The sequence below is a fragment of the Bidens hawaiensis genome, unplaced genomic scaffold (assembly GCF_021521415.1).
Source record: "Bidens hawaiensis isolate Kalapana, Puna unplaced genomic scaffold, B.hawaiensis_p1.1 tig00020445_1, whole genome shotgun sequence".
Taxonomy (NCBI): Eukaryota; Viridiplantae; Streptophyta; class Magnoliopsida; order Asterales; family Asteraceae; genus Bidens; species Bidens hawaiensis.
In genome coordinates, this window is record NW_027493124.1 from 263,018 (window position 1) to 279,881 (window position 16,864).

Sequence of the window (16,864 nt, forward strand, 5' to 3'; positions counted from 1 at the left end):
ATCAAATACCGGAGCACCTTGATCAACATTAGTGTGTTGAAACAAGTCCGAATACTCCTCAGCGGTTACATCTTCCATCTCAACATCCTCATCTTCATAAATAAAGTCCTTATTCATCTGAATTGATGGATCATCCGATATACCTTCCTCATTCACCACCTCGACATCAGGCTCAGTCTCTAAAGTAGTCAACTGATCGTCATTCAGCCCAATCAATATAGAAATCTGCTCCCATGTCAGAGACCTATCCACAAACTCACCAACCTCTATCTCATCTCTATTCACCACACTCCTAACCATCCCCGATCCATCCACAAATATCATAGTGTTAGCTGCAATCATCTCAATAGGCTTAGCAGCAGTTGGATCCTGATATATAATAATCTATTTACCCGAGTCTTCAACGCCACTTGTACCAGCACCAGAAGATGAACCGTGCGATTGTTTAGGCTCACCTCCTATACCAGACTCGTCAGGATCTTGGTCATCATCTTTGAGTTTCTTAAGGGAATCTTCTTTGCACGTCAATTGCAAGATCAATTCTTCTTATTCCTTCATTTTCACCCCCTGAGATTCAACAATCGCCCGCAGCGCTTTAGTCTCCTTCTGACAAAATGAGATATAACTCATCATCCGTCTTTGATTCTCCATAAGACGTTCTTGATTCTGATAGTCAGCTGCCATTTGGTTTTCATAAAGATGTAGAAGATTTAGCAGCATTTCAGTCTGACGGTTTGGTGACAAGTTGTATAGTGAGGGATGAACAGGTTGAATCGGTCCCTGAGGCCGAGTGATTCACATAAACGAGACATCACTTGGATGAGGTGGAGTAGGAGGACGAGGAGGAGGAGGCCACATCGATGGTGTTGAAGGGACGATAGATAATGTAGCAGGAGGCCTTGGTATCTCAGATAACGCCATTTGAGGGATTAAACCAAGCCTTTCATGGGACACCAACGTTGTCGTCATTGTAAGCATCGGAGTGCTAGTAGTAGGCGGCACTGCCGAGTGTTGAGGCGTTGATTGAAGTGGTGGTGGAACACCAATAATTACCCCAGCCCCCACTGGAACACGTCTTTTCTATGATGGCTCACCAGTTGCCACCGCTTTCCCTTTCCTTTTGCTTTCTTGTTGAGCTCCAATGGTGGCAGCTATAGAAGCATTTACTGCCTCTTGCTGCTCTTGAAAGGCAGCATCACCGGCTTCACCATCACCATCATTTCCATCATCATCGTTCCCACCTTCTCCTCCTTCACGCTCGGAATCCGAGTCGTCATGGATCCAGCGTTCATTAGGAGGACATTCATAATTCGGATTAATTATATGGCCAATCATTCGTTTATCCCGAGGCTTCTCTTTATGATAAGTTAACATTCGATGCACCGTATCAGCTTTCATGTGTTCCATAGGAAGCACATCATTCACCTGAGTTGGATCAATGGCTAAATTGGGAATTAAGTCTTGAATAATCAGCTGTAGGAAGCGAGGATACATTAAGAACTTCTTAGACTGAACAGTTTGCTGAACTTGTCCTTTCAAATAATCAAAGACTAGATCCGAGATATTAAAAGGCTTGTTCAGGATCAAAGCTACAAAAGCTGATTGCAAACTGAGTCTACATTCATCAAACCCACCACGACAACCACTCATACAATGAATTAGAACATGTAGAAGATACTTGTATGGTGGACATAATCCATTCTTATTCAACATAGATTTATCAATGTCGCCACCATAATGTACGCGTGTGAATAAACCCTTAACCAGCATCCTGTCGAATTCACTAGGGTTGTCAATATTATCAGCAAAGTGAAGTACACGGCGAATAACCTCAACATCAATTGTAATCTATTGGATCCCGGATTAACAATCTATAACAATTAACAGATCTCAGATCTATGAATATCCGATTTATACTATTAAAGATCTAGCTCATAATTAACCTTGATTCAGTGTTATGTATGTGTATATATTATCAATATATTAGATGAATAATGTTAAGGTGAAGCTTGAGAGAGAGCAATTACTCAAAAAAACTCTTTTCAAAAACTTACATTAAAGTGAACAGTAGTTCACTATATATAGAAGGTGACCTGGTTCGCTAACATCCCCTAGCGAACCAGCTTCCCCTTCGTTACATAAATTAACATAACGAACCACCCCTGATTCGTTAACATCCCCTAACGAATCAGGAGGGAATACATTATAATGTCTTAGTTCGCTAACATCCCTAGCGAACTAGACTTAACCTTAACGAACTAGTTAATAATAAACATTAATTATTACATTAACTAATAAATAAAACATTAACGATAAATACAAAGACTCTAGACGCAAAACCGTGCACTAACAGACACCCCCTCGTCTTGAGCTCTTTGTCTTTAACTTATTTGAAGCACTTGGACTGCCAGTCTCTGCAACTATGAATTCCATGTTCATGAAACACATGAACGACTCGTTGGAATTGCATAGCCAGGTCGTAATCTTCTTGGCGCTCTATCAAAATCTGCTTCCTGTGTAGCACATCATTGTCTGTTTTTGATAAATTAACCAACCACATCGGGTCGATTATCTTGATGAGCTCGGTCAGCAGTCCTCGACCACGAACAATAACAGCCTCACCAGTACGATTGTCATAGTACCAACGGTTGAAAGACAGATAAATATCTTGAGGCATTGTCTTCACAGGAACCTTTTTCATCGTCTTTGGCGGCTCCACTTTCAAGACAAGTTTCTTCCAGCCGGTCCTTGGATCAATCTCGTCAATGCGCTTACGTCTTGGGACCTGGGGTTTGAAGAATTTGAAACCATGATTGACCTTCGAACAGGAAGTGTTGGTGAAACCACTCAGCCATTCGGTAACCCCCACGATTGATAAATGGACGTCTCGCGAGGGTACGTACATCCCAACACGGTAGAGTTAAAACATCCATTATCCTCTCGTAATACTGGACACCCTTTTCCCACTTGACTATACATACTTTAAGGTCAGAGTCGTAAGCCCATGAAACAATATCACCGTGTACCTTTGAAACAGTCTTGAAGGTAGTCACCTGATTAGCCTTAACCCAAGCAGCAGCAGTATCTTTTCTTTCTTGATCTACATAACGATAAGCACTGATAATTTTACCCACTTTATGACGTTTGAACCATCTTTCTACGTCCTCATCAGTCACTTCTTTGAGTGAGGGTACTGTTCGCTGCACAACCTTTTCCAATTCATCCTTAGTCTCTTTAAATACTTCTTCATGGAATACCGGAACACCTTGATCAACGTTTGCGTGTTGATACAAGTCCGGGTACTCTTCAACTGTCACATCCTCCATCTCAATCTCTTCATCCTCATAAACAAAATCCGTATTCATAAACAACGGATCAACTTCCAAATATTCCTCAGTTATCACTTCGACATCGGGCTCAGTCTCTAAAGCAGTCAACTGATCGTCATTCAGCCCAAGCAGAATCGAAATCTGCTCCCGTGTCAAGGATCTAACCACAAACTCACCAACCTCTATCTCATCTCTGTTTACCAAACTACGAACCACCCCTGATCAATCAACAAATATCACTATGTTAGCTGCAATCATTTCATTTGGCTTGGCAGCTGTTGGATCTTGATAAATAATTATCTGCTTGCTCGAATCATCACCGCCACTAACACCTGCACCAGAGGATGAACCATGCGATTGTTTAGGCTCACCTCCTGCATCAGACTCGTCAGGATCATCATCGTCATTCTTGAGTTTCTTGAGGGCATCTTCTTTAAAAGTTAATTGTAAAATCAACTCTTCTTGTTCCTTTAATTTCACCCACTGAGACTCAACAATCGTACGCAACGACTTAGTCTCCTTCCGACAGAAAGAAATATTACTCATCATTCGTCGTTGATTCTCCATGAGTCGTTATTGAGTTTGACGGTCAGCTGCCATTTGATTTTCATATAGATGTAGCAGATTTAGCAGCATTTCAGTTTGACGACCTGGTGGCAAGTTGTATACGGATGGATGAACAGGTTGAATAGGTCCTTGAGGCCGAGTAATTCTCATGAATGAGACATCACTAGGCGGAGGTGGAGGAGGAATAGTTGTTGGCGGAGGAGGTCTCATTGATGTAGTAGGAGATATTGTAGACAAAGTAACAGGACGTCTCGGTATCTCGGTTAAAGCCATTTGAGGAATAAGACCGAGCCTCTCGTGTGACACCAACGTCGTCGTCAAAGTAAGCATCAGAGTGCTAGTAGTTAGCGGCACCGCCGAGCTTTGAGGAGTTGATTGACGTGGTGGTGGGGTTCCAATGATTACCCCAGCCCCAGCAGACACGCGGGGCTTCTTTGATGGTTCACCAGTTGCTACAACTTTACCCTTTCTTTTTCTTTCCAGCTGAGCTTTCTTGGTGGCAGCTAGAGCAGCATCGACTGCATCTTGTTGTTCTTTAAGAGCTCGTTCACCAGCTCCACCAGCAACATCATTCCCATCATTATCACCATCATCATCTCCACCATCATTGTTCCTACCTTCTCCCCCTTCACGCTCGGAATCCGAATCATCGTGGATCCAGCGCTCATTAGGAGGACATACATAATTCAGATTGATTATATGACCAATCATCCGTTTATCCTGTGGCTTTTATTTTCTATAGATTAACATACTATGCACCGTTTCAGCTTTCATATGTTCCATATCAAGAACATCATTCACCATCGTCCGATCAATCATCAAATTCGGAATCAAATCCTGAATAATTAGCTGTAAAAAGCGAGGGTAAATCAAGAACTTCTTTGACTGTAGAGTTTACTGAACCTGCTCTTTCAGATGATCAAAGATGAGTTCTGAGTAGTTGAAGGGCTTGTTCAGGATTAGGGCAACAAACGCCGACTGCAAAGTTAGGCGACACTCATCAAACCCACCGCGACGTCCACTCATACAATGAAGTAGAACATGCAACAGATACTTATATGGTGGACACAACCCATTCTTGTTCAGCATAGATTTACGAATATCACCACCATAGTTCAAGCGTGTGAATAAACCTCTAACCAATGTCCTGTCAAATTCACTCGGGTTATCATCATTATCGTCAAATTGAAGTACCCGACGAATAACCTCAACATCAATCGTAATTGGAATCTGATTGATTGTAGCTCGAACCCATTTATTTGCCTCAACAAATTCCGCCGTGTTCCAAAATTGCCTGATTATACTAATATACACTTTAGGTTTAGCAGTGATGGCATAGTATATCTTTGAACGTCGTAAGAAAGTCAACATAGCTCCAAACGTTTCCAGATCAGTCACATCTTGATCAACGTAAGCACAAATGTTGTGCTTTTTGTCAAATGGCAATAAGATCACTTCAGCTTGTTGATCTTGTTGCGGTGGTTGTCCTTGTGGAGGTTGTTCTTATGGTGGTTAATTTTGTTGTTCTTGATCAGCCATGTTTTACTATATAAATAAAACTGAATATGAGAATAGATATCAAAATATATAATCAAAAGATATGTGTAATTAATCTATTTACGTGTATTAGACGATTTAAATCATTTAATTAAATTAAATGAATATTAAAATTAATTTATTTAATAAATGTCATTCATTGGGAATCACACTGATTCCTTACAATAAGATAACGAATCAGGCGATTCGCTATCAAGTAAATACCTTAACGAACTGAACATAGCGGATTACTATTTAATTTTGACGAACTAAACTCTAGTTCGTTATATTTTAAGTGAATCCATATCTGATTCGTGTAACATCTTATTCGCTTAGCTAGTTCGTGTAAAATCTTAACAAATTGGACACGAAATAGTCCCAATTCGCTAAGACTAACGAATGGTCATAATTAAGACTTGTTCTTTGACTTCACAAAGTCAAGGTCAAAATTATGATGAACATAGATAGTCAACAATACGAACCCGGGGAAGATTAGGCCATAACTATCGTCGAATCATCGCAATAATGAGCTCGGTGTACTCGGAATTACGTTCGTAATCGAAGATGAATGAGATTAAAACTCAAAATCTCTAAGTACATAGGTTAGACGAACCCACAGTAAACAACAATGTCACAAAACAATAATTAACGCGGCAAACAACAATCAATTCATGATTGAAGCCCACCAAGGGTATCGGAATATGATTCCGATCACAATGACATCAAAATCATATAGTTATTAACATAAATTATACACAAATGGATTTCAAAACTTCGGAAACCCTTAAACTCTTAAAAGTTCATAATTTAACTATCAACTCGTAGCCATTTTTGACGAAAATTATATCGCCATGATCGGCTATACCTTAGAAACTCATATATATCCTTGAAATATCCAAACAAGAAAGTCGAGATTTCAGAGAAAATTTGAACAGGGTTTCTTAAAGATGAAGGAAGAAGGCGAACAGTGGAAGACTGTTCATTTTCTTGTCTTATATAACATTGCACCCAACCCGAGGTACATCTTGTACGAATCAGACGATTCGTTTAAATTAAAGTTAACGAATTAGCCCATTCGCTAACTCAATTCGTTACCTTATGTTGGCGAATCGCTACTTGATTCGTTAAATTAAAGGTAGCGAATCAAGACATGATTCGTGTCATGATTCGTTAAATATGCATAACGAAGGGATGATTTGTTACAGAGTGCGGAAGCGAATTAGGTTAGCGAACCCGAATCTAGTTCGCTAAAGAATCACCTAGTTCGTTATCTATAAATAACGAATTAGATTCTAATTAAAAAAAATCTTTTATTTAATTTTAAATTAAATAATTAAAGGAATTAAATAATAAAATAAAATAAATAAACTAGGTTATCGAGAAACCTTTTATCCCGACAACCAAATACTTTAAAAACGTTTCAGTTTTCCTAAACATAACTTAAAATTATTTAAATATTTTGTACAAAGAATACGAAAATATTTTTGGGATTTTGTAAAAATTTAAAGAATTTGTTTACAAAAGAATATCCGGTCCGTTAAAAATAGACAATCTTTTTGTGTGTGTGTGTGTGTGTGTGTGTTTTTTTTTTTTTATAAAAAGCAGTACATATTTTTGTATTTTTGTTGAGTTTGAGCAGAGAATCATATTGACCAAATTGCCCTTCATCACAGTTTTATATTTCAGCGATATTATGACTGGCGATAAGTCGGTCATTGGTATTGTTGTCCACATAAATCTAATAACACACATTCAAGTATTTTTGTGATATAATTAAATTGTTCAATTAAAGCACAGAATATCATAAACGATCAGCCTCTAATCTCGGTTCAAGCTTAATTTGATTTTTTCCAAATCACCCCAACTTGACTTAAACCATTATATTGTTCATCAAAATTTTGATACCAATTTCAATATTTTGAGCAATGCATCAAGTTTCCTTTACTGTGAGTGAGTATGCACGAGTCCATCTGTCGGCTTACATACATTGTATCCTCTGGGGTCCGTTTCTTAATGGTATTAAGACGCGCGCAAGTGAGGAACAATTGTATGATTAACAGCGGATTTTGATCAAGTCAGTAATTTAAATTGTACGAAGTACAGCGGTGATCAAGTTTAATGGCTTTGGGTTTGCTCTAGAAAGCGAGTGAAATATTCATGCTTATGAATACCCAGACGGTTAAGCCGCATAAAGACTCACAATGTACAGAATCTTAACGCTTGTTATTTGCTTTATTTTATTTTTGGGTGATCAACAAATATAAGGCTTGAGTATGACTGGTTATTACATTTCAGCCATCCTCACCAAGACTTTTGCTAGAGACTAACACCCCTTTCAATTTGGCCTTTCTTTATGTTTATATCACATACTTTACTCTACTGGGTTGTTTTACGACCTACCAATGCACCAATGCAATTAAGCACACAGTCTTTTAAGCTTACTTTTTTTGCTGAATTTGGGGTCAAGATAATCAATGTACTATCATGTTCTCTTTTTGCTTCAAAAACTCAAAATTTTGAGGATCATAAAATAAAGAAAAGATAAATTTAATCGTCCCAGTTAACTTAAATTTATAAATAAATGGCTAACCATCAATTCACAAGTGAATAATTGGGACCAAGACATGCAAGCATGCTTCACAAACCTAAATAACCGACATAATTTTCAGCGAGAAAATAATCTAAAAATCTTTTTGGTTTTTCTCTATACAAACTTTAAAAACACAATATTTTTGTCTTTTTCAAATTTCTGGTAAACAAAATAACTTTCACAATCTTTCTGGATTTTCAGATTTTTCTGTACAAAACATAAATCACATTCTTTTTGGTTTTTCAAAATTTTAAAATGTTTTTGGTTTTTTCTAAATATTTAAACAAAAAACATTAAAGAACAGAAATCACAATATTTTTTGAATTTTGAAATTTTTTTTAATGTTTTTGGATTTTATCTATACAAACGAAAAACACACTCTTTTTGTATTTTCTAGATTTTCACCCCCTAAAAGCAAAATAAATTTTAAAAGAAAAATTTGACAGAAAATAAAGATAGTCATCCTTGTTTAAGGATATCAGCGAGGGTCTTCAATCCGTTTAAATCAAGCAAAAATTTAAAACGCGTTTTGTCAAAAGCTTTAGTAAACAGATCGGCTTTCTGAAAATCAGTATGTACTTTCTCAAGATCGATTAATTTCTTTTCATAGCAATCCCGTATAATATGATATCGAATGTCGATATGTTTCGTTTTAGAATGTTTTATGGGATTCTTGGTGATACTAATAGCAACAGAATTATCAATCATAATAGGAGTAGTAAGAAACTTCAAACCGTAGTCGCGAAGATGTTTTTGTATCCACAAAACCTGGGAACAGCAACTCGAGGCTGCAACATACTCAGCTTCGACGGTTGAAGTGGAGACCGTTGTCTGCTTCTTACACTGCCAGGAAACAAGCCGGTTTCCTAAAAATTGACATCCTGCAGTCGTTGATTTGAAGTTGATCTTGCATCCTCCAAAATCTAAGTCTGAGTAGGCAGTAAGATCGAAAGTATCATCCTTGGGGTACCACAACCCGATGTCTGGATTTCACCTCAAATACTGAAGAATTCTCTTGACTGCAGCTAGGTGAGTCACTCGTGGACTTGCTTGATACCTAGCACAAAGACAAACAGCAACCATAATATCAGGGCGAGAAGCCGTTAAATACATTAAAGAACCAATCATGGCACGATAAAGGGTAGGATCAACGGAATCCTCCAATTCATCCGGTGATAAATTGTGTCCTACTGGAAGAGAAGTAGAATTGTGTCCTACTACTGAATAAAAATTCCGTGAGCAGACTGGTGAACCTGCAACCCTAAAAAGAAATTCATCTCTCCCATCGAGCTTATCTCGAACTTTGTTTGCATGGACTTCTCGAACTCCTTACACAATGTGTCGTTTGTAGACCCAAAATAATATCGTCGACTTAAATCTGGACTAGAAGAAGATCGTCACCAACAGTTTTATGAAATAAAGTGCAGTCAACAATCCCTCGTTTGAAGCCATTATGTGTCAGATGGTCGGTGAGCGTGCCATACCAAGCTCTCGGGGCTTGATGTAGACCATACAGGGCCTTGTTTAATCGGTAAACACGGTCTGGATAATCAGGATCTTCAAAACCAGGTGGTTGTTGGACAAACACTTCCTCTTGTAATTCACCATTGAGAAAAGCACTTTTAACATCCATTTGATAGACCTTGATATTCTTATAAGCTGCATAAGCCAAGAAGATTCGAATCAACTCTAATCTTGCAACTGGAGCATATACCTCTGTGTAATCAATACCCTCTTGCTGATGAAAACCTTGCACCACTAAACGTGCTTTGTTTCTGACAATCACCCCTCGATCGTCCTTCTTACACTTAAATACCCACTTAGTCGGAATAGCTTTCTTGACTCTAGCAGGTTTTTCTATTAAGTCCCAAACACCCAAACTGCAAATTGCTGTAATTCTTCTTGCATAGCTTCAACCGAAGAAGGATCTTCAAGTGCCTTACGAGCTGTCGTTGGCTCAACTTGAGATAGAAAGCAAGAGAATTTAGCATGATTCACAATTCCCGAAGAAAGTAAGTTAGTGTAAGCACACAATATGTTATTATCACTTGATGAAGCAACTTGATGACGTGTACGAACACCCACATCAAGTTCTCCAATGATATTTTCCTGTGGATGATATCCATGATTCCGAAGAGTGGGATTCTCAGGAACAACAACATTATCAAATAAGTTAGTGTAATGTTCACCCAACTCGGGAGATGAAACATTATCACTGTCAAGATCAATAACTTGAACTTCAGCTTGATCATCATCAGAAGAAGTAGAAATATTATCAATAGCAACTGGAGAAACAACTTGAGGTTCTTCAGTTGGAACATCTGGTTGAGCTTCAACTTCATTAGAACTTGAAAATCTTGGAATGGTCAGATGATCTTCAAAGTATGCTCGAACCAGATCTTCATCGATGTGCTCAGTCGAAGGAGTAAATGAATTAAATAAACTATCGTAGTCAAACATCCAGTCTGGATCTTTCCCTTGAGGAGGAGTTGTGTACTTTTGACAGTCCACATGGTACCATTCTTCAACACAACCAGATGTGAAATTAAAAACCCTTTTCTTTGGAGATGCATATCCCAAGAAATACCCTTCGATAGCTTTTTCTTCAAATTTACCCGAATCCTTCTTCAACATTGTACACGGACACCCAAATGGTTCCAGGTACTTTAAATTAGGTTTTCTATTATTTAAGATCTCGTAGCTTGTCTTCTTGAGACGTTTCACAGTTAGAACTTGATTAAGCGTATAACAAGCTCTATTCACTGCCTCATTCCAGAATTGTACAGGAAGCTTTGAATCAGCGAGCATTGTGTGTGCAGCTTCAATCAGAGTTCTATTTTTCCGTTCAGCAACACCGTTTTGGTGAGTTACATAAGGTGCACTATATTCTCGGTGAATTCCCTTTTGAATACAAAAGAAATCCAATATAATGTTTTTAAATTCAGTACCATTATCACTTCGGATTCTTCTCACCTTTTGTCTATACAGTGATTCGATCTTAGTAATAAGATTTTGTACCAAAACCGGTGTTTGATCCTTTGAAATCATAAATAACACCCAAGAGTATCTTGAATAATCATCAGTCACTACAAGACAATACCAGTCTCCAGAAATACTCGCACGATTCACTGGACCAAATAAATCCATATGAAGTCGTTCAAGAGGAGTATCAATGGAATTCAATAACTTAGAAGGATGTGTTTTTTTCTTCTGCTTGCCCTTTTTGCATGCAACGCAGTGATCGGATAACTTAAAATTCTTTAACGAGACACCCTCAACTAAGTCATTTGCCATTAAATAATTCATCTTTCTAAAATGTATGTGACCCATTCTACGATGCAATAGAATCGAGTCTTTCTCGGTTGCTTTCGAGACAAAACATGTTTCGATCGATGTGGATACTTTAGAACTCATATTTAAGACATAAATATCATTTGATCTTGGTGATCGCATGACAACCATGTCCTTGGGAATAACATAACCCGGTTTCAAAATAAGACATTCTTTGTCAGTAAATATAGTAGTGTACTTTTTATCACAAATCTGTGATACACTCAATAAGTTATGATCAACTTTGTCGCAATATATCACTTTCTCAAACGTAATGTGACCATTTGAAACTTCACCCTCTTGTGTGATCATGCCCCCAGAATTCCCTGCAAATGCTACATAACCCCCTTGAATATTTCTTACGTTGGTTAATAGGTCGAGATTTCCAGTGATATGACGAGAACATCCGCTATCCATGATCCAGTTTTCAACAGAAATGGTCTTGGATGAACCCTACACACAAAAAAAAGGAAAAAGTTCAAAAAGGCAGCCCAGGCCTCAGTCTTGGGCACCTTTTGGTTTTCTCTTTGATCATTAACTTTAACAGATTTCAATTGTTGTTCAGCCACTTGTGAATAAGTTACCGGCTTCCTAGACTTTCGTCTTAAGTAAGCTGCCTGAATAATGTTTGAATTCTTGTTTTGACATATGGGTTCAGTTGGAACGAATTTTGGTTTCACTTGACCGTGTGTCTCATTGACATGAAGAACCTTCCGAGGATTCACATTTGAGAACAAAATATGAGTATCATCAGCATACGACACAGGTCGTTTCAAAATCTCATTGACCAATGGAATTGGCTTAGATTTGTCCATGATAAAAGGAAGAAGATTCTGATAGTTCTGCTGACTACAATTCCTCACAACATGACCTTGTTGACCACAAAGAAAACAACTTCGCATGTCTACATGATGATGTTGAGAAGTAGTTGGAATAAATGATGCAGACGGTTGATGATGATTCACATTTTTAGTCATGCTCTTAGCAAACTCATCAGATAATTCAGATTTCTTCTTTAAATAAAAATCTAATTTAGAACATGTGACAATCGTCAATTTCAGGTTAACTCCGTTAACTCAACTCCGTCAATTCAAACTTAAGATCACTGAATCTATAACACACACTTCATTACATTTAAACTAGGTTTTAAATGACGCTTAACACTTACTACATGTGTAGTCTTTCGGGATTTGCACCGAAACGCAAACGAGTTGACGCAAACGATTGATGAATAAACGAAAAACGTCAAAACAGTAATTATGTGATAATTATGTGTTAGAGTTATGTGTTATGTGATAACATGGTTATAGACGTTAACTCAAGATGTAAACAAGTTAGTTAAGTTAGAAAAACAACAATTGAAAGTGGAGGGACTTGAGTGTAACTTGTATGTCTATAAATATAACCTTAATCACTTAACCCTAACTTATTATTATCTTTCTCTCCAAAACTGATCGGAAACCCCACCCTTTGCTCCCTTGGCTGCCGTCCATCAATACACACACATACAACATCAATTCAAGCCCTTGATTGAAGAACTAGGTGCTAGGAAGGTATATTTGATTATCCTATACATTCTTGTTGCTTAATTTTGATGTTTGTTGGGTTAGTTGTAAACCCTAGCAGCCGATTTTGGTGTGTGTGTATAGTTAATATGATTGTTGTTATTTGAATGATGATTTGATAACTAGATTGAATCTTGTTACATGTAAATTGTTGTGTCTTTGATTTGAGATCAAACACAAACCCTAATCAAGTATGTAATATGTAATTGATGTGCATGGATGGTGTTTATGGAGTCTAGAGGATTATATGAATGCATGATAGTTCATAGATTGTTAATATGTTGAGTTTGGATACAAACAGTTTCTGGACAGAATGTGTTATTGATGTTTAAGTGACTGTAACGAATTGTAAAGATGAAAATTGGTTGAGGTTATTGGTACTACAGTAAACTAGGTTGAGTCTAGTTTCTATAGAGTATAAATTTGTAATTTTTGGACAAGTAAAGGTTAACTTTTATGATTTTACAAAAACATTGTGCAAAGCTGAGCTGTTAGACCTGCTGTTAGGTTGTGTTGTAAATGTTATATCTTATGAACTACGAGACCAATTGGGTTTGTTCCACTTCTAGAAGTTGACTTATTGAGTTAGGAACCTAACGCAAGTGGTCTTGCATTTATTGGATTTTTGGTTTAACGGGAATTGCAAATAACATTCTGTTGTGCATGAATTTGACTGTTATGAGTTTGCTGTAATGATTTGATGATTGTGAGAAAACTATGACGAATAAAAATGTAATAAAATATGTTCTGGAAACCTAAGACATATGTGCTTCTGTGAAGATTTTTGGTAAATTAATTGAGATGCTATGATCGGTGAAATAGTACAACCTTTCTAGTAGGATTTCTGTCTCGGTGAAACTAGCTGCTGAGTTGTGTAAAAATGCATGAAACATGATACTTGTTATATAATTGTTATGTTTTGACCAAAATACCCTTACGGGGAATAATTGCTAGTAATGTACGTTATGAACACATGGCACGTATATGATTACTTACACATGTAATGTGTCACAAAAACACTTGTTTAAGTCACCCACGATTCACAAACGAAACACGAAACATGTTATGTGCATAGGTATTATGTGCCGGGTCTAGAGACTTGATAATATTCCGACACTTAGAAAAATCTCTTTGTTGTTTTAGAACGTTAGAGAGAGTTTTTCGGTGACGCTCATCTTGGTGATTTATTTTGGGAAATTCTTCGCAAACAGTGAGTTTCACTTTCCCCTCTTTAAACTGTTTTCAAACGCTTTTCACTTGGGGGAGATAACATACTCCACAACGCATTTAAGATTTTGTTATAAATTATATATCACTTGTAAAGGCTAAGTGGCAAACGAAATATTTGAAGTCCTACACATCGAACCGGTTAATATTTAGAATAGCGAGTCACTGTTGAGTAGTACTACTGGGTTTGACAAACCCCACCCAACGCTAAACTCGACTGGAAGTCGAGCGGGTGTAATTTTAGCTAACACGTACCATGGTCTGGAGGACCTGGTGACAAGGCACTTAATAAACGAGTCAGCTTCGGTGTCGAACACTTTGTAATACTTGTTGTATAGACTAGCTACCTATCGATATATAATTTGACATAACACTATCTGGTAACGCAAAACGCTGTAACGCAAAACGCTGTAACGCTGAACGCAAACGCTAAATGATTTATTTTTATATAACTTGTGAACTCACCAACCTTGTGTTGACACTTTTAGTATGTTATTCTCAGGTAGCCGAGGCGGGCGCGCGGTTTAGGAACATGCATTGCTTGATAAACTTTTAACTATGCAAACTTACTTTTAACTGTTATCCTTGGTTTTAAATCGTCCTGCGTGACGTAACGTTGTTTCTATGGTTTTACGCTTCCGCACTTATTTTCATTTAAACGTTTTTATGGTTTGATTATAACTGATGATTCCGATCCTGTTAGTTCACACCCTCTGACGGTAAAACTCCGTTAGTGGATTTTGAGGGTGTGACAGAACAGTTCGAAAAGCTTTTTAGTGTATTTGTCCCAGTTGACTTCACAAAGTTAATTTTCTTAGCTTGTTTTAAAAGTTGTTTTGTCTTAGTCAATGAGTCAGATTGAACTAATGTTTTTGTTTGAGCATACACACGCTCAAGTTCTTGAATTTTTGAAGTTTCATTGACAAAAACACTCTCAATAAGTTCAGGTTTGATAATACTTATTGGAATATCTTTTTCTGTGAATATCGTGTCCATTCCTTTTAACTTAAAAACTCTAGCCGATGAAGACTTAGAACTCGGAGGATTAATGAAACGCATTAAGTCCTCGTCAGAAATATTTGGTTTAACTGACTTCTTTTCCTTCACTGTTTTGGTTTTCACAGTTTCTTCTTTGTTCACTTGAGATTTAAATGAACCATACACAGCTTCCTCAAACTCTTGAGGTTCGCAAAGAATATGGTTAGAACTAGGAATGTTCTTATTCTTGTGTATAATCTCAGGTTCAAACACATCTTCAATAATCACTTTGTCAACATTTTCAACAAAGACCTTTTTACTTTCCACATGAGGTTTTTGAGGAGCAACTTGGGGTTTGACAATTTCAGGTTTAATCAATTTAGGTTTTTTAGAAATCACAGAATCTTTTTGAATCAAATCCTCTTCTATTCTTGCAAAATGATTAATTTTATAATCATTATGAAAAGGTGGTGGAATTTCAACAAAACCAATACCTTTCTTGGAATCTTTCTGTTTTCCATATACTTCAATAATTTCATTCAACAGAAAAGATGAATTCCTAAATATCCCCAATTTGTTCTTCAACTCAAGAACCTCATTCTCAAGCTCAGTCAAAATTTCCTGAAACTTTTGGTCATTAATGGTCATTTTCACAGATAACTCGGCTTTGAGATCGTGGTTACTTGTCGACAATGCTTCAATCTTTTCTCGAGATATCCTTTGAGATTCAAGAGATTGTCGATAAGTATCCTTAAGAGAAGCAATTTCTCTTATAATATTATCATTTTGATTTTTCAATGCTTCTAACTTAGATTTGTTAGATTCACAATCAACACATGATGCTTTAACAAATGAAGTAGCAGAAATAGAGTTACTAACCTCATTGATCTTGGCCATGCAAGCAAACATTGATTTAGAAGGTTTGTCGCAACAGTCGTCAGAATCAGATCCAGAATCATTATCGGAAGACATCTCACTACTAATAGCATCTTGACAATCTTTATGTAACCCAATCATAGCCAAATTTGCTTGAACATCATTGCATAGTAACCGTTGTGACCAATCAGTTCCATCTGCTAACGTTGCTTGTGTTGTAGAAGAAGATGGTTTCTTTTCAGCATCACTTCCTCGTGGTGTTGAAGCATTTTGACTTTGACCACGAGGTCCAGTGTATTCTTTCCTTGGTTTGTCACATTCCTTCGCGAAATGCCCAAATTCTTGACAATTATAACACTTTACTTTTAATTTGTCAAAACCAAACTTCTTGTTTAAAGCTGGAAGATCTTTTCCAGTTCTCTGCATGAATCTTTTAACTTTACGAACGATCATAGCCGTGTTCCATTTTAAATCCATGATTTCTAGATCATCTGGATCTATCTGATCATAGTCCTCATCTGTTAAATCATTTTTGGCAATTTAACTACTCATTAAGTTTTCACATGAAGACATAAAAGCCGTCAGAAAAGCAAAGTTTTTCTCAGCTTCCTTCATATTAACACTAGGTGGTGTAGCAAATGGATTGGTATTAGTTGAACTTCCAGAACCACCCGAATTACCAGCAGATTAGAAACAAACTTTTGGATCATTAAACATAGTTGATTCTTTTTCACTTGCAGCATGAGTAAGAAAAGCAGTGATTGGAGAGATCGTTGATCTAAGAGGCATACTTCCACCATAGAAAGCTGGATCTTGATTTTCTTTGGAGGATTTTTGACACCTAAGATCGTATTCTCTAGCTTCGA